Below are 22,579 nucleotides of genomic sequence, written 5' to 3'. Positions count from 1 at the left end.
TTTTTTTTTTGGTAGACTGCTCTTGTTTGTAAGTAGCTTCGGAAAAAACATGGTGCTTTCAATGGGCTTCACGTCTTCTTGTACTTGATGTGCTAATGAGTCTTCTGGAACTCTTTCTTTTATAACCTCTTGTAAAACAACTTTATCTTCGTTAGAAGTTACATTCTTTTCTTATGAAACTTCTTGATTAATATCATGAGTTACCAACTGAATGATAAGATGTTTTATGCTTTGGTTATCTTTTAAAATTTCCACTTTGCTGATGTCAGGCTTTATTAAATTGTGAGGTGATTTCCTACTAGCAATCTGGAATTGAAGAGACAATGAATATTAAAAACTTTGCCTCAGTCATTTTCTTGTGGTTTTACTGTAATAACATAATTTTCATATGATTCTTAGTTTCAACTTAGTACATTTATCTTTCAAATGCCACTTACTTATATATTAGTGATATATTTAAAAGAAGAAATAAAAATAATAAGCAGTATTTACTAGTTTCTATAATTTTTTTCACTCAAGAATAATATCACTCCAGTCCAAAGAAAAGAACCTTGCTAAGGTTCTTTCTTTTGCTTCAAAATTTACATTTTACTTGCCAAGAAATGAAAAGTACACAAATACTTTAATTATGTTCTGTTTTATCATTTATCTTGAAAGTTTTATGACATATTTAGACATGATAACATGCTTTTCTAAACTTCTTAGTAGGGAACTAATTATAGAGCATTCTAAATACAGATATTTTCATGAAAAACGACCTGGATTGCTGACCTGGATTTTTAAAATGATGAATAATAGCCAAATTGTAAAGGACTTTGAATGTTCACTCCTCACCTATCCATACCCTAATCCTTTGAACATATTTTCCAAAGGGAGCCTCAAAGAGTAAATCTTCATTTCTCCTCACCTCCCTTGTTAAATGTCACTTTCCATTTTGCAGTATTAAAGACAGATCAAGGAAAACGCAGTTACAATTGCAAGAATGACTTTCCCCACTTCTGTAGTCATTGATGATGCCACAGAATCTTTATAACTTGAGTTATCAATTTTTGATCTCTTGTAACACTGAAAACCAGATTTTCAAATAAACGTTGCCTTAAAGTAGTATCTCCTATGCAAAACAAATGAAATAAGAACTTCTATAGGAAATGGAAACAGAATATTTTTATTATCTGTGCTCATGGAGGGAAATGGTGGTTTGAACTAAATCAAAAGTCATTCGATATGGTTTTGGAATATGTCACAGTATGAGCCTTTAATAGGCATGGGTATGGTATGTTGGCAAGTCAGAACCTCAAAATAGCACATTAAGCCCTGGTATTGGATTCCTGACTGAGGAACAGCCTGAGAGTTGTCTGGATTCCCTAATTTACTGTTCTTTTTGCAACCAACACGCCCATGCAGGGGATGGATTGTGCTACTATCCAGATATCCACAAAATATGTCTTAGCTGAGCTATCTATATGTTTACTTTCCTTAAAACAGCTTTTGCTCCCCTTAAGAATAGCAGAGGTAGTTGTTTTGAATTAGTTATTCTCTTCCAACTTCATCTGGGCTATAAAGAGATAAAGTACTGATAAAGGATGTAAAAGAAGAAAACAGGTAACCAAGAAAACTGGTCGATAATTCTGCAGATGATTAAGAGGTAATCAATTGGGGGTAGTGTTCTACAGTTTAGACACACAGATTCTTGTGCCAAGGAAATACTACATATGAGTGAATACTACTAAGTAAACATAATTTTGAGAACACACAGAGAAAAGGACATTTTAGAACTGGAAAAGACCTTCATCTGGTCCACAGGAGTAAGGACCAATGAGATTCCATAAGTGTCTATGACAATATCAGTATTTGAGACACAAAAAAGGTACCCCTCCATGTATTCATCAGCTTTGAGACTTAGTTCAAAGGGTTGGAAAATAATGCTAAGAAAAACATGTTCCTAGGCTTCTGCTCCAGGTATGTTAGTTGCATAGAACTTTGCTCAGTTTGTAAGCCACAGGCTATATCCCTAGTGTAAGTACACACCATTAGTGCAAGAGGCTCATTTATACCGAGGGGCTTTGGTATTATATAATAACACGGGGCTGGATCAGTGTAACTCCATCTCCTGGCAAGATGCCTTCATGCCCTAAAATCAGTAAAGAGAACTAATTACATTTTCAGTAGTTGCATTGTTCCAAGGACAGTGTTTGGCATTTCAAGTCCTCATTATTTAAGTACATTTGGAGCCAAAATACAGGACTACAGAGACACTAGTTTATAAAAGTAGCAGCATGAAGACTGGGTTTAGGACAAGGGTAGAATAAGAAAGAAAATGGGTGAGTCCTGAGGATGTAAGTTGGAAAGTATTATGTAATGAAAGTGAAATAAGAAACAAATGAATTCTGAAGAGCTTCCAGTCTAATTTTTGTTGATTAATGTTGCTAAATAAAAACAATACCATGTGGAACCTTAATTTTGAGGATTTCAATTGTTAAGGAGGCTAGTTTAGCTGATATTCTAACTGGCCCTTTTCAACCTGTCATGAGTGGTATTCTAACCTTACGAGTATCCATGCTATAGTCTTTCCTATAACCCAGTGTCCAGCCTTTGTCACGAACCAGAGACGCCGGGCCACACATGCGGCCCTAGCCCTACAGACATCACTGGCACCAAGAAACAATAATGAATCAACACAGGTAAATATGCTATTCACTCAACTTTTATTAATGCAGCTTCAGTCCAAATCTATAATAACCCAATAATAATAATAAGCACTAAGAAATGGAGGAAGATCCAAGATGGTGGAGGAATAAGTGAGAGCTACGCTGATCTCCTCCCAGGACCAGTCTGGAATTGCAGCTGAATTATAAAGAGGTCATCTGTAATGACCGACTGAGCGATGGCTGAATGGAGGCCTTATAACCACGAACAGACAAATGAAGCTGCTTCACCACATTGTGACTGGTATAGAGTGCAAAGGAGTTGTAAGAGGCTGGGCTGCCCTGGGTGGCAGCTGAGGTGCTAGAGAGATATATCAGCAGCTAGGGGCTTTCCCCTGAGAAGTGTAGGGTCTGAACCCCGGGCTGAGCTCTGCAGCTTGCATCACCAGAGATGGAAAGGCACCTGGATGATGTTCAGCTGTGAAAATTGGCAGGATTTCTGTCTGCCAAGGAGAGATGGCTTAAGACATGGAGAGCCGTTTAAAGGGCCAATGCACAAAATATTGTTTGCAGCCACTTACCCTGGGCTCTGACAAAGGGACGCAGAGTGGACTAGAGACACTTGAGGAGATTGAGGATAGTGGCTTTTGGGAGAGAATTGAGGGAGCAGCCAATAGGATCCTTGTGCTGAGTCATCCCCCATACTGCAGGAACCATCTTGCTCAAGCAGACTACTTCCCTCCAAGTGGCATCAGCCTGAAGGGAAGCAATAGTGCCGTCCACAGGAATTACTCTGCCCTACTCTGTGGTGTTTAAACCTGACTGCTGATTACAGATTGACTAGATTAACAACTGAAGGAGACAGCCACAGACTGTGGATCGCTGGTAGTCTCAAACAGGCTGCCTAGGTCCAGACTAGGACACGATCTGACATCACCAGGGGCGGACCCAAAAAGAGAAGAAAGTGGTAAAAACCAGATACTACTGAGGAAAATTTCACCATAGGCTTCTTCATGATTTGAATTATTGTCTCTCTTGCACAGCTTTTTAACATTCATTTCTTGTCTTCCCAGTTTGTGCACTTTAAGTCACTAGTTTTCATATTATAGTTTATTTCAAGTTTCCTATTTTGCTCCTCCCTTCTTTTACTCCATTTTTACCTTATTTCCTCTTCTTATTTTTGTTTTAAATTCTATCTTTTCTCTTGCTACCGCTTGTTTGCATTCCACACTCTTTATTATTTCTCCCCTCTCCAGCCTATCAAAACCATTTTCCTGTCATTAGTCATCTCACATTCTTTTTCCCATTCTTAAAATACAATTATTCTTTCTCCACCTTGATCAATATTTGCTCATTGGTTGTGGATATGGTGGTTGTTATTGCATTTCTTCAATTTTATCCATATATCTTCACTATTTTGGTATTTCAAATGTCAAATCTTATTGTTTCCCTCTCGTACTCCATGCTTAACTTCCTCCAGCTCTTTCTTTTTTTCCGTTTTGAATTTGAATTTTTGACTGTCTTAGCTTGTTTTTCATTCCTCACTCAGTATTCCTTCTCCCTCTCTCCTCTCAAAATCACTTCCCTTTCCTCTAGACATCTCTTAAACTTTCTTTCTTTTTTCCCTCTTATTCCCATCCCACCTATATTAATCTTTGCTCATTGGTTGCATTCCAAGCAATGAAAAGCAAAGGCCTACAACCAAGACTACTCTACCCATCAAGGATCTCATTCAAAATGGAAGGTGAAATAAGGAGTTTTCCAGACAAAAGAAGGCTAAAAGAATATATCTCCACCAAACCAGCATTGTAAGACATGCTAAATGGACTGCTTTAAGAAGATGAAGAAAGAGAGAGAGACAGAGAAACACAGGTACAAAGGGAAAAATGGCTATGAATAAGTACCTATCAATAATAACCTTAAATGTAAATCGGTTAAATGCTCCAATAAAAAAAAAAATAGGGTAACTGAATGGATAAGAAAACATGACCTGCATATATGCTATCTATAAGAGACCCACCTCATAACAAAAGATGTACACAGACTGAAAATGGATGTAAAAAAGTATTCCAAGCAAATGGACATGGAAAAAAAGCAGGGGTAACAATACTTATATCAGACAAAACAGATTTCAAAACAAAGGTCATAGAAAGAGACAAAGAAGGACACTACATAATATGTAAGGGAACAATCCATCAAGAAGATATAACCCTTATAAACATATATGCACCCAACATAGGAGCACCCGCATATATAAGGAAAATCTTGGAGGACTTCAAGAAGGATATCAACAGCAAGACATTCATAGTAGGGGACTTTAACACCCCATTGTCAACAATGGATAGATCTTCCAAGCAAGAATCAACAAGGATATTATGGTATTTAACAACACTCTAGATTAAACAGCCTTAATTGATATATACAGAACCTTTCACCCCAAAGAAGCAAAATACACATTCTTTTCAAATGCACATGGAACATTTTCAAAGATAGGCCATATGGTAGGACACAAAACAAGCCTCAACAAATTCGAGAAAACTGGAATCATATCAAGCATCTTCTCGGATCACAATGGCTTGAAACTACAAACCAATCAAGGAAAATACTCAAAACATTCAAACTCATGGAGACTGAATAACATGCTATTAAATAATGAGTGGGATAACAGTAAGATCAAGGAAGAAATAAAAAAGTTTCAGGAAACTGTGTTGGTTGGCGTGGATTGAGTGTTGGCCTGTGAACCAAAAGGTCTCTGGTTTGATTCCAAGTCAGGACACATGCCTGGGTTGTGGGCCAGCTCCCCATTTGGGGGAGTGCAAGGGGCAACCAATCAATGTATCTCTCACACATCAATGTTTCTCTCCCTTTCTTTCTCCCTCCTTTCCCCTCTCTCTAAAATTAGATAAATAAAATCTTTTAAAGATGTTTCTGGAAACAAATGAAAGTGAACACACAACATCCCCAAACCTATGGGACACAACAAAGGCAGTCCTGAGAGGGAAGTTCATAGCAATACAGGCCTACCTAAAAAAGACAGAAAAATCTCAAATAAACAACCTAATCCTACATCTACAAGAATGAGAGGAACAACAACAAACAAAGCCCAGAGTAAGTTGAAGGAAGGAAGTAATCAAGATCAGAGCAGAATTAAATAACATAGAGACTAAAAGAACAATTTAAAGGATCGGTGAATCCAGGAGCTGTTTTTTTTAAAAGATAAACAAAATCAACAAGGCTTTAACCAGACTCATTAAAAAAAAAAAGAGAGAGAGGGCTATTTTAATAAAATCAGGAACAAAAGAGGAGAAATTACAACCAATACTACAGAAATACAAAGGATTGTAAGAAATTACTATGAAAAACTATGCCAAGAAATTTGACAACCTGGGTGAAATGGACAACTTTATAGAAACATATAATCTTCCAAAAATGAATTAAGAAGAAGCAGAAAGCCTGAATAGACTGAGAACAACTAGTGAAATTGAAGCAGTTATCAAAAAAACTCCCAGCACACAAAAGCCTCAGACTGGATGGCTTCACAGGTGGATTTTACCAGATATTTAGGGAAGAGCTAACTCCTATCCTCCTCAAACAATTCCAAAAAATTCAAGAGGGAAGACTCCCAAACTCTTTCTATAAGGCCAGTATCATCTTAATTCCAAAACCAGGTAAAGACACAACAAAGAAAGAAAACTACAAGCCAGTACCACTGATGAACATAGATGTTAAAATCCTCAACAAAAATATTGGCAAACCAGATCCAGAAATGCATTAAAAAGATCATATGCCATGATCAATTCATCCCAGGGATGCAAAGATGGTATAAAATTCACAAGTTAATAAACATAATATACCACATAAACAAAATGAAAGAAAAATCACACAATCATATCAATAGATGCCGAAAAAAATCATTTTTAATTCAGTTTGAATGACCTTCAAAATAGCACGTGATACTTTCTTTCCATGTGCGTGTAAAGCAGACTGCAATTGTTTTTCATGCGTTAGCATTAATGTTGGTACTTTCACAGTACATCTTCTTTTTATTTTCATTGATTATAGTACTCAGAGTTTCTAAATTTCTATAGGCAAACCATTCCAATTTAGCAAAAACCATTTCAAGGATATCTGAAGCCATAATTTCCAGTTTATTTGAATACTTTTCTTTTGTGGTCCTTGTTTGGGTGGGGCAGTAGTATTTCCCTTGTTAGTCACCGCTTGACTACCTGGCTGGATCAGTGGACACCATGTGGGAGATTATGTCAGAACATCTGCTCATTTCCTTGGTGAGCAAAGCAAATGACAGGTTGTCAGTATCAATATACTCTGAGATAGCTTTAAATTCTGAATTTGTGAACATGTGATCCCCCTCAACACTCATAATTTTGTAATGATATGTTCTAGAATTGTATGAGAAATGAGATGAATATGACTGCAATGCAGTGGCTGTTCTCAAATTCTCATTGATCCACTCAATGTTTTGCTCATCATATGGAGTAGAATATTACATAACATGTCATATAAGGTCCCTCCAATTCTAACACTTGAAATCTGGGGCATTTGTGAACTTCCTCTTGCATACGAAGACAATGAGAAGGCAAAAGTTTTCATTGACCAATGTTAGAAGTTTAATATAAGATTTTATATCTTCATGTATCTGAAGAGAGTAGAACATTGCTTTTATCTATTTCTACTTAGCATCTCACAAATACAAGTTGCTAATGAACTTATCATAATTTCATTATTAAGTGTTGTGACAAGAAAGTCTAATTCTATTTCAATGTCAGAAAAAAATCCTGTATATATAAAGTTCTTGGGAGGGCCACTTTTCCTAAGATTACATTTCAATACTTTCTGGATAGCATCCAAAACAATTTCACCACTTTAGTTCGGTAAGCACTACGGTGAGATGGAAACAATTCCTTGTTAGGTGCAGGCTTCAAATGGCCAGCATGGCTTTCTGGTTTGAAGCAGGTTTGCAATTTTGGATAAATAAATAAATTCAGCTTAAAAACTGTGTAAGTGATCTTATCATTAATGTGAACTACAGGTTCAGATGTTGATTCACTTTCTCTGAGTTCTAACTGGGGATCTTTGGTAGGATCTACTTCAAATGCAGATAAAAGTTTCACTTCCTTTTACTCTCAAACCATATTTGTAATGGCTCTTTATTTGGTATGCCAGCATTATCTAAAGAAGTTTCTTGTGCTAATGAAGAATGTCCGATAATGTCAACAGAAGCTATGTGAAGTATTTTTAATACGGCATCTACAATTTTTTTAGCTACTGTGGATTTCTGATACAGAGGATATCTCATCCATCCATTCTTGATGTGACAGATCTTGTGGTTTTCTTGAGGTAAGTAGTGAACCTTCTTTACCATTTTTATAATCTAACTGACCAGAGGGTCCAGAAAATGTCTTTGACCATCTGTGCTAAAATACTTGTAATTATATTATATGAAGCTTTTTGTATTTGATGCTTTCCTTTTGGTTGAAAAGCAAAATGTCTTTATTAAAACATGGTTTGTCCTCTAAAAGGTCCTTATTCTTAAAAGTTGGAAGGTCAGTCTTTAATCACCAATCCTGAAATGCTACTTCATCTTGATAAGCAGTCTTTGTAGGTAAGTTCATATTTCTTTTGTACTTGAAACCAGCATTTTCCCTTGTTAACCAGTGTTCAGAAACCCATTCTTTTAATTTTGACTTTTTTATTTTTGATAGATGAAAGCAGTGCATTCTCCACAATTTTGTCTATTTCTTCATTTTAATGTTCAGAATAAAGGACAATGCCAGGAACATTAATAGGCAGAAATAGGCATTCACATCTAGGACCATTAGCTACTCTAGGGCTGGTGAGGCTCTTCTCTTCTTCAGTACCCAAAGGACTGCTCAGTCTGAGGTGCCTATTCTTTTGGACATGTTTTCACTGATTTCTGATGTAGCTGAGCCAAGATAATCATCAAGTAGCTGAAGGATGATCAATGTTTCTTCAGTTGCAATACGCCTTTCATTATTATGTCCAACGCGTATATGACCTAGTATAGTGCTGATTGCTTTCTTTATTGAACCAACCAGAGAGGATTTGGAAAAATATTTGACATGAAAATTTTTATTTTTTCTTTGCCAATCAAATTGGCTACATTAGGTTCAGTGCTGGCTCTTTGAAGGAACCTATGTTGTATTTTTCCTGTGTTGCTGATCATCAGGCCCAGTTGTGATTTCAAGATGAGCAAGTTCCTTCACTTAGGAGATGCAAGAGGCATCAGCTTTTCTTTTTTTTTTTTTTTTTCAGATTTAATGTGTTTTATTGATTAAAATATTACATTTGTGCCAATTTCCCTTCCCTCTGCTCCCCTCCACCCGGTGGCCCCCCTCCCTCCAGTTGTCCCCCCCTTTTAGATTATGTCCATTAGTTGTGCATACAGTTCCTCCCAATCTCTCTCCGTCTATTCCATTCCCTCCTACCATGATCCCTAATTCCTATATCATCTCCCTCCCTCTCCCCACTCCCCCTCCCTGTTGACCTCCCCCCACTATGCTTCCCTTACCCACAGTTCCTTTTCCACTCTCGTTGCCTGTTTCGTTTGCCTTTGTTTCATCTCCCTAGCTTCTGTTTTTTAAACCAGTCCCTTTAACATCTCATATAACAGTGGTTTGGATCTAATGAACTCTTTCAGTTTTATTTTGTCCTGGAAACACTTTCTCTGTCCTTCTATTCTGAATGACAATTTCGCTGGATAGAGTATTCGTGGTTGTAGGTTTTGGATTTTCATTACTTTGAATATTTCTTGCCAGTCCCTTCTTGCTTGTAGTGTTTCCCTTGAGAAGTCAGCTGATAGTCTAATTGGGACCCCTTTGTACATAATTCTTTTCTTCTCTCTTGCTGCTTTTAAGATTCTCTCTTTATCCTTAATTTTTGACATTTTGATTATAATGTGTCTTGGAGTGGTTCTCCCTGGGTCCAGTCTCTTGGGAACTCTCCTTGCTTCCTGGACCTGCATGTCTATTCCCTTCCCCAAGTCTGGGAAGTTCTCCTTTATTATATTTTCACTCAATTTTTCAAGTTCTAGTTCATCTTCCTCATTCTCTGGCAAACCAATGATTCTTATGTTGGGCCTTTTATAGCTGTCCCAGAGGTTTCTGATCCTCTCATTGTTGCTTCCTATTTCCTCTCGCTGCATTGGTTGACTGCTTGTTCCTTCTCCATATTCCAGTTTATTGAAATGAACTCTGGATTCCTCACCATCTTTCTCGTATGTGGTTTTGTTCCTTTCGTTATGAAAGTTTTTCGCTTCTTTCATATCTTTTTCCTGCTCTTTTGTGAATTCTGTAAGCCACCTGATAACAATGGCCCAGAACTGAGCCTCTGACAGATTTCTTATCTGTTCATCTGTCAGGTTCTCTATCTGCTGTCTGGTGAGTTGTGCCACCGGGATCTCTATATTTGTCTGCCACATTTTGACAGATGCGTTTTGTTTTCCTGGGCTGGCTGTCGGGGGCAGTGCCTGTGTACGCGTCACAAATCAGCGACCGGCCGGCGCCTGCCTGTCTGCGACCTATTTCGCAGGCCTGTGGTGCTTTCTGTGGGGGCGGGGGTCCAAGATGGATTCACACAGTTATTCAGCTAGGAGACTGGGATCCGTCCTCCCGCCCCCCTGGGCCTCACTGTTCAAGGCGATGCTGCGGCTGCTCTCCCCAGCCCCCGGAGTCGCGCACGCCAGGGGCTTGATTGGAGTCGCGCACGCCAGGGGCTTGATTGCAGCCGGGATTCCTCGCCGCCCCGCCGCTGTCCAGGTGCGACCGCAAACAGCACTGCCCTCTTTAACTCTTACCTGCCCAAATGGCACCGCTGGTTTATAACTTCATATGTTGGACTTCCGTGTAGTTTTATTTTCTGGAATTTCTAGTTATCCTTTGTTTTGAAGTAGTTGTATTCCTCTATAGTTGTTGAGGGAGACCTAGCGTGTCCGTCTAAGCCTCCATCTTGGCCGGAAGTCCTACTCCGAGGCATCAGCTTTTCTAATATTACATGAACCATATCCTCTGCAATATCATTCATGTTCTCCAACGTGTAAGACAGTGAAGCCTCTGAAGTTTTTTTTTTTCTTTTTTTTTTTTCTTTTGGAGGAATGAATTGTTCTCCACTGGCTAAATTTGATTTAAAGTAAACTGACCAATTTTCTGTGAAAATACCTCAATACATTTTTTTCTCAATTGCAGACTGTAGCTTCTCAAGTACATTTTCCATAATTTCAGTAGCTGCTGAAGAGATATTGACATTGGAAAGCAAGTCTCCTTTGTCATTGCCAGTTTGGTCAACCAAAACTTGGGCTACAAAAGAAGAAAGAGTGGGAGTGATTTGGGTTAATTCAGACACCATTTCATGAAAAATATTTTTTAAATCAACTCAGTTTCCTCTTTGGGTGATATTTATTTTTTAATGTGTTTTATTGATTACAGTGTTACATTTGTTCCATTTTCCCTTCCCTCTGCTCCCCTCCACCCGGTGGCCCCCCTCCCTCCCCTCGTCCCCCCCTTTTAGTCCATGTCCATTGGTTGTGCATATAGTTCTTCTCAACCTCTCTGTCTATTCCATTCCCTCCTACGATGTTTCTTAATTCCTATACCATCTTCCTCCCTCTCCCCTTCCCCTTCCCTGCTGACCTCCCCCCAATATGCTCCCCATACCTATAGTTCTTTTTCAACTCTCATCGCCTATTTAGTTTGCCTTTGTTTCAATTCCCTAGCTTCTGTTGTTGTTTCTTGTGATGCAGTTTTCATTTTAGTGTTCATAGTTTTGATCCTCCTTTTTCTAAACCAGTCCTTTTAACATCTCATAAAACAGTGGTTTGGATCTAATGAACTCTTTCAGTTTTATTTTGTCCTGGAAACACTTTCTCTGCCCTTCTATTCTGAATGACAACTTTGCTGGATAAAGTATTCGTGGTTGTAGGTTTTGGATTTTCATTACTTTGAATATTTCTTGCCAGTCCCTTCTTGCCTGCAGGGTCTCCCTTGAGAAGTCAGCTGATAGTCTAATTGGGACCCCTTTGTACATGATTCTTTTCTTCCCTCTTGCTGCTTTTAAGATTCTCTCTTTATCTTTAACTTTTGACATTTTGATTATAATGTGTCTTGGAGTGGTTCTCCCTGGGTCCAGTTTTTTTGGAACTCTCTGTGCTTCCTGGACCTGTAAGTCTATTTCCTTCCCCAAGTTCAGGAAGTTCTGCTTTATTATATTTTCGCTTAATTTTTCAATTTCTAGTTCTTCTTCTTCACCATCTGGCAATCCGATCATCTGTATATTGGATCTCTTATAGCTGTCCCAGAGGTTTCTGATCCTGTCATCATGTTCCTTGCTTCCCATTTCCTCTCTCTGCACTGGTTGACTGTTTGTTCCTTCTCTATGTTCTGGTTTGTTGATTTGAACTCTGGATTTTATTTCCTCACCATCTGTCTCGTATGTGGTTTTGTTCCTTTCAATGTGAGTGTTTTTCAATTCTTTCTCATCTTTTTCCAGATCTTTTGTTAATTCTGTAAGCCACCTGATAACAATGGCCCTGAACTGAGCCTCTGACAGGTTTCTTATTTGTTCACCTGTCAGATTCTTCATCTGTTGCCTGGTGACCTGTGCCACTGGGATTTCTATAGTTGTCTGCCTCATTTTGACAGATGGGTTTTGTTTTCTTGGGCCAGCTATAGGGGGCAGTACCTGTGTACTCGTCACAACCCAGCGACCGGCGGCGATCCGCAACCTTTTTCGCCGCGCTGTGGCCCTTTGTCGTCACAACTCAGCGACCGGCGGCGGGCCAGCAACCTTTCTCGCCGCGCTGTGGCACTTTGTCGTCACTGCCCAGCGACCAGTGGCTATCCGCAACCTATTTCGCAGCGTTGTGGCGCTTTGTGTGGGGGCGGGGGTCCAAGATGGATTCCTGCAGTTATTCTGCTAGGAGACCGGGATCCGTCCTCCCACCCTCTGGGCCTCACTGTTCGAGGTGATGTGGTGGCTGCTTTTCCCAGCGTTGGGGTCGCAAGCTGCCGGGGTTAGACTGCAGCTGAGATTGCTCTCCCTGCCGCTGTCCCTGGTGCTACTGCAAACAGCACCGCCCCCTTTCGCTCTTCTTACCTGCCCAAAGGGCGCCGCTGGTTTATAACTTCATACGTTGGGCTTCCATGTAGCTTTATTTTCTGGAATTTCTAGTTATCCTTTGTTTTGAAGTAGTTGTATTCCTCTCTAGTTGTAGAGGGAGACCTAGCGTGTCCGTCTAAGCCTCCATCTTGGCCGGAAGTCTCACAAGGGAGTTTTTCTAGTGTGTCCTTTGGGTGATATTTAAAGTCAAGAGAGACTTTCGGCAAAGATGGAGGTGTAGGAAGACATGCTTTGCTTCCTTCCACAACCATAAGAAGGGTTATCTCTACCTCAAAACAAAAACAACCAGAACTACCAGAAAATAGAACTGCATGGAAGTCCAACAAACAAGGATATAAGGTAGGAATATTTATCCAGACAGGTAGAAGGGGTGGAGCTGGGGTGGAGAGGACACGGTGTGGCAGCTGTGGTGGCAGCAGTAGCATCAAGGCAGTGGCTGTGGCAGGCCATCAGAAAGAGCAGCCACACATTATAAAAGCCAGGAGGGATACCTGGGGAGTGATCCCAGTCCCAGGCCAGACTGCACAGCTCATGGTTCCAGCGCCGGGAAAATAAAGCCTCACTGCTCTGGCTGTGAAAACCAGTGGGGGCTTGGGCGGCAGAAGAAGCTTCTGGTCTCTCAGCAGAGTCCTTTAGAGGACCCTCATGGTCCTAGAACATCTGCAAACCCACCCACTCTGGGAACCATCACCAGGACAACAGCTAGAGGGGTACCAGTCGCATACAGGAAGCAGGTGAAGTGACAGGAAAAGGGGTGAGTGCTGAACAAGGGGCATTGTTCCATTTCTGAACTCTTCCCATCCCCCACATACAGCACCACAAGGCGGTGAAACAGGTCACCCCGCACTGATGAATACCTAAGGCTCTGCCCCTTACAAAGTAACAGGTGCAGCAGCTCTACATAAGACACAGAGGCAAATGCAGGCAGCTTTCAAGTTGAGGAGACAGAAGAGTAGGGCCCAAAAGAGGGAGCAAGGTTCTAGTGAGAGAACTAAGTGACGAGGAGATAGCCAACCTAACAGATGCAGAGTTCAAAACACTGGTGATAATGATTCTCACAGACTTGATAGACATGATTGAGTGTGGCAAATGCATAAGGGAACAAGTGAAGGCTATGCTAAGTGAAATGAAGGTAAATACACATGAAACCAATGGTGAAGGGAAGGAAGTTAGGATTCAAATAAGTGGTTTGGAAGAAAAGGAAGAAATAAACAGTCAACCAGTACAGAATGAAGAAATAGGAATTGACTAAAAAGCAAGGAGAGGCTTAGGAACCTCTGAGACAACTTTAAATGTACCAACATCTAAACCATGAGGGTGCCAGAAGAAGAGGAAGAGCAAGAAATTGAAAACCTCATTGAAAAAATAATGAAGGAAAACTTCCCTAATTTGGTGAAGGCAACAGATATACAAGTCTAGGAAGCACAGAGAGTTCCAAACAAGCCAGATCCAAAGAGGACCACACCAAGACACATCATCATTAAAATGCCAATAGTTAAAGATAAAGAGATAATCTTTTTTTAAAAATAATTTATTTATTTGTTTGTTTGTTCATTTACTTATCTATTTTTAGAGAGAGGGGAAATGAGAAAGAGAGGAGAGAAACATCACTGTGTGGTTGCCTCTCACTCACACCCCCAATTGGGGACCTGACATGCAACCTAGTCATGTGCCCTGACTGGGAATCGAACCAGCGACACTTGCTTCACAGGCCGACGCTCAATCCACTGAGCCACAGCAGCCAGGGCTATATTTCTAACATTCTATTTATCTTATTTACAGGTTTCTGCCTGTTATTCTCATATATATATATATATAGGCCCCTGGCTGGTTTGGCTCAGTGGATTGAGCGTCGGCCTGCGAGCTAAGTGTCGCTGGTTTGATCTTCCAGTCAGGGCACATCAGAGAAGGAAAACTCTGACTCCAAAAAACCTCCGCTGCCTTGCGGCATACCTCTTCAGGGGAAAGGCTAAGGGAGTAAACCCCGACAGAAAATCCAGAGCCGGAGCCCCTAAGGCGGTTTGACGTTGTAGTCAACACCGGCAACTCCTGCGGCGCACCTGAAGCCAAGCTGTATTGACTCCGTCTTTCCCTTGGACCCTTCAGCTGCGAAGAGAGGGGGGGTCTGCTGCATGGGCAACAGCAGACCCTCCATATCACCCTGCCCAGGCTCTGTAGCTTCAGCTTCACTGGAGAGGACACTCCAGCGTCATCGCAAGATGTCGATTTAACACGGGAGGAGACAGATACCGTGTCACTCCCGAGTCGGACTGCACAGCCATTCTCGGCGGTGCAGATAGACTCTTAAGAAGCTACACCATCGTCTCTCGAGACGGACGGCTGCCGACGACGACGACGATATATATATGACTCTGTCTCCTTTCTTTCCTTTTTTTCTTTCGTATACTTTCCTTTGATTGTACCCATATACTTAGCTGTCTATCTATCAACCATGTATGTCTATTTTACTTTCTCTTTTACTGACTTCTACTTTGTAAATCTCTCTCAACCAGACACACTGTACCAGATATTCTTATTGGCTCCTCCCTCTCACTCTCACATACTCTTCCTTCTTTAATTAACACTTTTTCCTACAAACTAATCTCTAAATTTTTCCTCTTTCATTCCTCCTCTTCTCTCCCTCCCTCCCTCCCCACTTCCCTTTTATATTTTTTAAATGGCTTCCTCTGGTAGGCATTGGTCTGTGCTCAAATGATTAAGCTGCACACCAAGCCTGGCTTTTACCAGCACCAGGCCCGAGCAAAAGTCCCAAGGCACCCTAAGATCCACTTCCACTTGCCTCCACCTGCCAGTTTCTTGTTAGGCTGTCACTGAAAGAGCCTCTGGTAGTATTCCAGTTACATGAGGTAGGTTCTCAGTGAGTCACCAGGTGGGAGTGAGTGATGTTCACCAGATTGATATACTTTGAAACTTGGTGCCAGTGTTGGTTCTGAGGCCACTCAGAAAATGTCCCAGGGTATACAAAGTCTAGATGTCACTTGCTGGGTCTTCACACACCTTTGTGGTGGGGCAGGGTCTCAGGTAGCCATCAGTGTGAGGCCAGCAGAATTTATCAGGCCCAAATAGACCAATGTTTGGCTGTGTGAAGGGAGGGCTCTGCATCAGTCTGGTGTGTGAGAAAAAAATGACCTCAATCCTATAGCCACACAACTCAGTCTGTCCCAGATTCTTCTAGGAGTTCGATCTCAGCAGGGCAGAGCCACTCTGAGATGGGAGGATGGGACCAGTGGACCTCCTGTGAGAGGGGAGATGTCAATCAGGCTTGGGGGAAGATGGGAAGAGTGGTCCCCTCCCCAAAGCCAAACAACTCAATCCATCCAGGATTCTGCCCAAACCTTGGCAGGGCAGTGCAAACAGGAGTTGGGCAGATTGGGGCCATTGGGGGCCCAGAGGGTAAGGCTAGCAGATCTCCTGTGCGGGGGAGGCAACTGTGGTCAGGTTCATGGGAAAGTGAAGGAAGTGGCTTCCATCCCAAGGCCACATAACTCAGTCACTGACACCCACTGAGTTTGCCCAGACCTCTACAACCAGGCCCAGATAGCTGACTCCTTAGCAGGGCACAAGCTTCACAGGTTCAGGTGATGGGGAGTACAAAGGGTGGGACTGATGCCATATGGAGAGAAGTATACCACCCAAGAAAGATGGCATCTGTGGTGTGGGAGAGAAACTCAGTCCAGGGATCCTGGGAGCTGTCCCTTCAGCTCTCTATCCAGAGCCACAAACCCAGTCTCTCCTCAAGTGACCCTAGTCTGCTCTGCCTTCCTTCTGCTGGAGCCCAGTATGAGTGGTTGCAAATGAATTTTTTGCATTGGCCCTTTTAGAGGGCACCTGTCTCTAGCAGACTTCTCTCCCTGGCAGACAGAATCCCTGCTGATTTTCACAGCCAGATGTTATGTGAGTGCCTCTTCCCACCTCTTGTGCTCTGGACTGGAAAGCATGTATTGGGGTTGAGACCCCACATTCCTCAGAGGGAAACTTTGCAGCTGAGATATCCCTCCAGAATCTCAGCCACTGCCCATGGTAGCGGGGCGATCCCTTTTGGTGCCTTTGCCCTTCCTGTCAATCTTCATATGGCTTCTTCTATAAATCCTTGGTTATAAGACTTCTGTTCAACTAGTTTTCAGTTAGTTATTCAGATTGATTGCTCTATATTTTAGTTGTAATTCTAGTTTGGTCCTGAGAGCAGGTGAGTATAAAATCCTCCTACTCTGCCACCATCTTGGATTACCTTTGGCTCCTGTTTCTTTTTAAACTTCACCTTATTTATCTACTTTATCTTATGTTTCATTTACCTCCCTCTTCCTCTCTCCTTTCCCTTTCTTCATCTTTCTTCTTTCTTCTTGGTTCTTCCTTTGTAAAACCTGTTTATATTTTCTTTCTTTCTCTCTTTTGTTAGTTTTAAAATCTTTATTTTTACTATCTTTTTTCTTCTTTTTGTTTTCTCTGTCCTTTCTTCATTTATTTGTCTTTCTCTTTTTGCTTTATTTCCATATTTTTTTTACTGCCTTTCTTACTCCCTCCCTTTTCTCCTATTTTCCACTTCCTACTGTATCCTTTGCTTTCATTCAGCCTGTTTTCCTTGTACTGCTTTTTCTTAGCAGCTTGTACTTTTTGAAGTCTATTCTATTTTATCGATCTTTAAGTGTCTTATTTTACTGACTTCTCATTTTTAATCTCTCTGTCACTCCATCTACCAACTGTATTTGATTTTCTTAATGACTACTCTTAAATTCTTCTCTCTCACTCACATTCTCTTTCCCTTTACTCTATCTTATTGAGTTTTCCTTTTTTAAACTTTCTCTTCTACCTCCATCTCTCCCTCTCTCTATCACCCCTCTTTGTTCTTTGTTCCTGTATCCCCCATATTTTTCTTGCTCTGTCTTTTACTTTCTTTTATTTGCCTATTCCTCTTCCTGTCTTTTTTAGTCTTGTGTATTTGCCTTTGTCTTCCTCCCACTACCTCATCCAGTATGTGCTTTTTTACTGATTTCTCCTGCTCTATTTTCTTTCTTTTTCTCATTCATTCATTCACTCATTTTCCTCTCCCCCTCCCACTTTATTCTTTTTGTACCATCTTTTCTTCTTGCTGCTTCTTTGTAAAACTTTTTGTCCTTACATTTTTTCTACTTCTATTTCTTGCTTAGTATATTTTAAATGTCCCTTCTTTTATCTCCTTTAAATAATACTTTTACTTATTCTTACTAGCTTGCCCTTTTTCTGCTTTGTATAATCTGTTCTTACTGGTCTTCAGTTAAACTTTTTCTTTTATTTTTTTCTATATTTTCCTTTCTATGCTTTCCTCATTGTTTCAATTTATCTTTTTGGTAATGTTTTCTCCCTCCCCCATCCCTCTTTCCCTCCCTCCCTCTCTCCCTCCCTATGGAGAGAGAGAGACAGACAGACAGACAGAGAGAGAGAGAGATGGTATATTTGAAGGACAAATATAGACAGATATATATCCTTTCTTTTGCTCTCTTTGTCTTACCTTATTTTTTTTTACTTTTGGTTCTGTCTCCTCTTATTGGCTCCTTTTAAAATCTACAGTACAGACAGTCTTGTCTACTGAGCCACCTTATAGAAGCATTTAATTTGTTATAATGTATATAATAATATTGTGTGTATGTCTGTGCATATCTGTGTACACTCTTTACAACTTGAGCTGTAACTTGGCAGTGTCTTGGACAGTGCCTGGTACAGTTAGTGCAAGCTTTTAAAATTTCTCTTTGCAAAGGCCTTGTTATCTCGTTGCAGAAGCTCATAGAGGGGTTTTTCAAAGTCACCAATATTTAATATGTAGATATGCATCTTCTGCTTAGCTACTTTGTATTTTATTGTCTCTCTCACCTTCTGATTTACCTTGTTCTTTGCTTCCAGATATGCTTCCCTCTGGTCCTTCTCTCTTAAGGTCATTTTTTTCATTTGTTTGGTAAATGATAAGCCATTTTTTTCTCCAGAAGCAGACATTCCTAAAATATTAAAAATATATATTTAATATGTTAAAATTTTAATATTAACTTGACACTGGAAATGCAAAACAGATATTTCAAATATGATGATATATTTGAAGGGGGCCCTCATTCCTGCCCTGAGAGTTCTAAAGTCACAACAGTACAAAGCTAGGAAGGTAGTAAGGGTAAGTTTAACTTTGTCCAGCATGAAGAAGAATATACTTTAAGAACTAGATCCAATTTAACTTATTACCCATTTCAGACTAGCCCTTGAAGTCTAGGTTCAGACCAGTCTGGGCCTGTACATCAATAGCTATTCCTATGAATTTAGGCCTCTTTTGACATGTCACACTTTAAAATATGAACATTGGCACAAAAAATATTTTCTCAAATAGCACAAGTTAATGATAAAAACTCACTGTACCTTCTGGTGAGCTGCTTCACTGATACTTTGACGTCATTTCTCAACTCGTGCTTCTCTTCTCACTTCTTCTCCAGTCTTTTTCAGAAGTAACATTTCTTTTGTCTTCCATTCCTAAGGTGCACAATATTACTGTGGTCAGCAGTGATTCTCTTTCATAATCATTTTTTTAGTATTTTGTCAATAAGCAAATTAGATCAAATCAAGGGCCTTACAGAAATAGGATGAACCATAATGAAAATCTTACACTGACTTTAGAATGAGCTTGTTGGTGAATGCAATGGAATGCAAAATGGAAGGAAATTATTTTGATATTGGAAACTTAATTCAGTCATAAGCCTGGCTCCAAATTGGATCTAAAAAGATGCTAGCAAGAGAATTTTCTCTTATGAACTTGTAGAGCTTATCATACGCAATCTATTGACTTTAAATGTATTTTGACAGAGAAGCTAAATAAATAGCCTTGTCTTAATTTTGAGAAGAATATAGGCATTATTAATTTTCACTAGAGTTAAATTCTAAAACTTTAGGAGCAGATGGAGTGTGAGTGAAATCCACTGAATATATAATTTGCAGTATCAGTTTTATATGTTAAGTAAAAGCTTTTTTATTATAACAGTGATTAAAGATTAATAGTGGTAGTTTATTTTTAAAATTAATTTTGTCCTGGCTGGTGTGGCTCAGTGGATTGAGCACCGGTCTGTGAACCAGAGGGTTGCTGGTTAAATCCTCTGTCAGGGCACATGCCTGGGTTGCGGACCAGGTCCCCAGTTGGGGGTGTGCAAGAGGCAACCACACACTGATGTTTCTCTCCCTCTATTTCTCCTTCCCATCCCTCCTCTCTAAAAATAAATAAAATCTTTAAAAAATTAACTTAATTTTAATAGTATATTTTTAGTTCTGATAATTTCAGAAAATCAGGTGAGACTGCTAAAAATGTTCATAAATAAAATAACCATACACAATTTCCCCATCAATATTTAAAATTTGGTGTTTCTCACCTCTTCAATTTGTCTATGGAGATTAAGTTTTCTTCTAATGTGGTCCTGATGATGTCTTTCTTCTTCCTTCATCTGCAGCCTGTTCTGATTTTCTTTCTTTTTTAATTCCCAAAGAATTATATCTAAATATCTAGGTAAAAGTGCAAATATAAGTGAAGGTAAATTGGGTGTTTCCCTTAGGATGGTATTATCTATTTTTTTTTTAATTTACAAAGCATCTTCTTGGTTGCTCTCTATTTCTTGAACTACATAAAATATAGAATTTTTCAGGGACCTTTAAGAGAGCCTGACCCACCAACTCACCATGCTGTACTTATTTTACCAGACTCTCTGTTATACAAGTCTTTGTTATTGTGGTTGGGACAAGGACAAATGTGGAACATAGTTAAAAAACATTTTACACAGAGATTATTCATAACTCAGGTGTTCTGGGAATATGCCTTTCTAAAGACAGCTGAAATCAACTTAAGAATTGACTTAAAAAAACAAGTAGATTTGAATTTTCATTAAATATAAGTGGGTATTGGCCTCTCGTAATTACCAACTCCTTGAACAACCTTTTATGTATACATAGGTCTGCAGAATACCAGTCTGGGACTCTGGAAAGTCAGTATGTATTCTGGCATATGACATGAATCCATGGAATATAAGATCCAGGTGATGGGGAAGTGGGCCTCACCTCTGATAAAAGAGAAATAGAAAACTATATAACTCATTCCTTTCACTCCTGGGGTCTGGGTTTGGCCTCTGAATGGTAACATTGAATATGTGTGGGCAGTAGCTCAATGAACATACACAGTTGGTTGGGGAACAACACATGTTTATATTAGCACAAAATAATAGCAATTATCCTTTTCTGACCTGTAGTAATTTCCTTAAAGGTTGAAACATACTAAAGACACCTCCTCTCTCTCTGCTACTGTTGGCTTGGGTTTTCCAAGCTCAGGGATTTGTACTTTGGATTTCTTCTTCAATTATTAGCTTACCTCTTAAGCTCCTAGCAACTCCAGTTACTCAGATAACAGAAATTCTCTTCCCTGTACTTGGAACCAAGGTTACCAGTCCCTTTTACCTCTTAATTTCCTTCTCTTTCTCTCCAGGTTAAAGATTATAGGGGCTTAAATAGTATCTGATATATTTTTTCATTTTGCTTTCAATTCTTTCTAGTAATTTTATAACTTTCTGGGGCTCACAATATATCCGCAAACTATTCATTAACTTCTATCATACCTGTTATTTATTATTAGTTCTTGGTCTGGAGTTGCTTGTGTACCTCCGTGCAAAAACCAGTCATGGAACCGTGAATTTTCACGGGCTCTCTTGGTTTTATAAAGTTTATTTATTTGTTCTTCAGTAATTTTATTTTTTGTTTTTTTGCCTTTCTTCCTTTGCTGAATTTTTAAAAGTATATTTTATTGATCATATTGCTACAATAGTTCCAATTTTTTCCCCTTTGCTACCCTCCACCCAGCACCCCACCTCCCCCAGCAATACCCCCCAAATCCATGCCCATGGTTTGTACATACAAGCTCTCCCACTTCACCCTTTCATATATTCTTCTTTTTTTAAATAAATAAATGATTAATTATTTTAAGAATAAAAAATAACAATCCCTCCCTCTCATATATTAAGACCCTTTATAATCTTATAAAGGACAATTGGTGAAGGTCTCAAGCTCCTCTAGCTGCTTCAAGCTGGGCATAGTCATTGTCCTACCTACCCTTGGGTCTAGAAATCCCTAATAAGAGTGGGGGTGTAGAGGGGAGGGTGGTCTTCCCACATGGGGAAGGATCGTGCAGACCCCAGGTCAGTTGGCTGTCCCCGAACAATGGCGTGCTTGGTTTAACAGGTTGGCATCCATGTTGTATTCTGGGGGCAACTGATTTGGCAAAAGGGTTAAAAGACATCATTCAATCCATAACTACTAGATGACAAAGGGCAGGGATTAATTTTTCAATGTCCCCATTAGGGGAAAAAAAAAAGGGCTTCTTTGGAAGAAGGTGTGCAAAGCACATCTCACCTGTCCAAAACCCTTTTGCCCATTATACTTAGTTTGGGCGGAGGGAAATATTTAAGGTTTCCACCCTCTCAGACCTCTGGGCCCTTTCAGTCCAAGCCATTAGGATAGAAAAGAGAAACCAGTTTTAAAGTGAAGCCCACAGACCACCCCATTCTTCACTAACCCAGCCACTTAGTTCAGCTAAACCATTGAGTCTCAGGAGGCAGCGCTGCAGACAGAATTAAGTGAGGCCTATACATACAGACAATCACTCAGGTAATGAGATCATAGGCTTATGCTCTTTGAAAACAGAAAACACATGTTACTTTATGTAACATAACCCACAAACAAGTCTCTAAATCTGTAAGACTGTCTTATTGGAAAGACATCCA

The 22,579-nt window shown here is 39.9% G+C and overlaps 1 long non-coding RNA gene across 1 annotated transcript; it reads right to left on the bottom strand.

The window, feature by feature from the left end:
* Positions 1 to 2: 2 nt before the first annotated feature.
* LOC149990735 (uncharacterized) lies at positions 3 to 21,480 on the bottom strand. Its single transcript, XR_016508626.1, has 5 exons — positions 21,419 to 21,480; positions 20,189 to 20,318; positions 19,191 to 19,301; positions 18,663 to 18,784; positions 3 to 306 (listed from the first exon to the last, which is right to left on the bottom strand). It is a non-coding gene; the product is annotated as an uncharacterized LOC149990735 (long non-coding RNA).
* Between the last annotated feature and the right edge of the window lie 1,099 nt (positions 21,481 to 22,579).

The sequence above is a fragment of the Furipterus horrens genome, unplaced genomic scaffold, assembly GCF_987537825.1.
Source record: "Furipterus horrens unplaced genomic scaffold, mFurHor1.1.pri manual_scaffold_17, whole genome shotgun sequence".
Classification (NCBI taxonomy): Eukaryota; Metazoa; Chordata; class Mammalia; order Chiroptera; family Furipteridae; genus Furipterus; species Furipterus horrens.
Note: the sequence above shows the minus strand (reverse complement) of the source record. Positions and strands in the feature narration are given on the sequence as shown.